The sequence below is a fragment of the Vulpes lagopus genome, chromosome 4 (assembly GCF_018345385.1).
Source record: "Vulpes lagopus strain Blue_001 chromosome 4, ASM1834538v1, whole genome shotgun sequence".
NCBI classification, from domain to species: domain Eukaryota; kingdom Metazoa; phylum Chordata; class Mammalia; order Carnivora; family Canidae; genus Vulpes; species Vulpes lagopus.
In genome coordinates this window covers 94,733,699-94,735,758 of record NC_054827.1, presented here as the reverse complement: position 1 = coordinate 94,735,758, position 2,060 = coordinate 94,733,699, and the positions used below count along the sequence as shown (strand labels likewise).

Sequence of the window (2,060 nt, the reverse complement as noted above, 5' to 3'; positions counted from 1 at the left end):
AGAGGGAGAAGCAGGCTCCATGCACCAGCAGCCCGATGTGGGATTCGATCCCGGGTCTCCAGGATTGCGCCCTGGGCCAAAGGCAGGCGCCAAACCGTTGCGCCACCCAGGGATCCCCAGTTGTTAATCTTATTCAGGTTTCTTTGTGTAAGACTAATCATTTTTTTGTTGCTTTCAATATTTTCTCTCTTTCTTTAGCATTTTTTTAAAGGTTTTATTTATTTATTCATGAGAGACACAGAGAGAGGGAGAGGCAGAAACACAGGCAGAGGGAGAAGCAGGCTCCATGCAGGAAGCCCAATGCAGAACTCGATCCCAGGACTCCAGGATCATGCCCTGGGCCAAAGGCAGGTGCTAAACCTCTGAGCCACCCAGGGATCCCCTTTCTTTAGCATTTTTACTGTGGTATGTCTGTGTGTGAATCTTGTTGAAGTTAATAATTGGAGTTTGTTGAGCTTCCTGGATATGTAGATTAAGGTATTTAAAATCAGATTTGGGAATGTTTCATCTGTTATTTCTTTAAATATTATTTCCTGCTTCTTTCTTTCTCTCTTCTCTAATACTCCACTGAACTTGTTAGTGTACTTTATAACATTTCATATTTGAGAATTTGTTGAGTTTCTTTATTCTTTTTCATTCTGTTCTTTGGATTGTGTAATCTCTATTGATCAATCTGAACGTTCTCAATTTTTCTGCAAGCTCACATCCAGAAAATGTTTTGCCATCTCATAGCCAGCTCATTTTCCTAATAATGTAGCCATACATGATAAAAGCAAATTTAAAGCTCTCTCCTCCAGCAACAGAAGATGCCCAAAGGAAAGAAGTTGAAGAGGAAGAAGGTGGCTCCAGTCCCTGCTGTTGTGAAGAAGCAGCAGGCCAAGAAGGTGGTCAATCCTCTCTTTGAGAAAAGGCCCAAGAATTTTGGCATTGGACAGGACATTCAGCCCCAAAGGGACATGATATGCTTTGTCAAATGGCCCTGCTACATTCGGCTGCACTGGCAAAGGGCTATTCTCTGTAAGCTCTGAAAGTGCTTCCTGTGATTAATCAGTTCTCTCAGGCCTTGCATGGCCAAACTGCTACTCAACTGCTTAAGCTGGCCCAAAAGTACAGACTAGAGACAAGGCAAGAGAAGCATCAGAGATTGTTGTCCCAGGCCAAAAAGAAAGCTTTGGGCAAAGGGGATGTCACCACTAAGAGGCCTCCTGTCCTTTGAACTTTCACCACTTTGGTGGAAAACTAGAAGGCGGGCAGCCCGGGTGGCTCAGTGGGTTAGCGCCGTCTTTGGCCCAGGGCGTGATCATGGAGACCCTGGATTGAGTCCTACATCGGGCTCCTTGCATGGAGCCTGCTTCTCCCTCTGCCTGTGTCTCTGCCTCTCTCTCTCTCTCTCTCTCTGTCTCATAAATAAATAAATAAAATCTTAAAAAAAAAAAAAAGAAGGCTTAGTTGGTAGTGATTGCACATGATGTGAATCTCTTTGAGTTGGTTGTCTTTCTGCCTGCCCTGTGTCATAAGACAGGAGTTCCCTACTGCATTATCCAGGGAAAGGTCAGCTTGGGGCATCTGGTCCACAGGAAGACCTGCACTACTGCTGCCTTCACACAGGTTAACTTGCAGAAGACAAATGACCTCTGGCTAAGCTGGTGGAAGCCATCAGGACCAATTACAATGATAGAAATGATGAGATCCACTGCCACTGGGGAGGCAACATCCTGAGTCAGAAGTTGGTGGCTCACATCACCATGCTGGAAAAGGCGAAGGCTAGAGAACTGGTCACCAAACTGAGCTGAGAGGATGCTGTTGAATTTTCTGTACATAAAAGTAATAAAAAAATATCTTTTAAAAAAACAAATACATATTCTTTATATAATCAACAGCTTAGAGTTTTTTATTATATTGGGCAATTGATGATTTGTAGGTTTGTTTAATATGAAAAACAAAAGCATACAGAGCCCCTCCCCCTGTTGCCAATACAACACAATTCTCTTGTGTCATTACTTTATTAGTGGTTCAGATTTATTCCTGTTACTATACCTTGTATCAGTGATCCTTGTGGT

The 2,060-nt window shown here is 43.3% G+C and overlaps 1 pseudogene; it reads left to right on the top strand.

Annotated features, from left to right (window-relative positions):
• The first annotated feature begins 806 nt into the window (after positions 1-806).
• Positions 807-1,793, top strand: LOC121488827 (annotated as a pseudogene).
• The last annotated feature ends 267 nt before the right edge of the window (positions 1,794-2,060 follow it).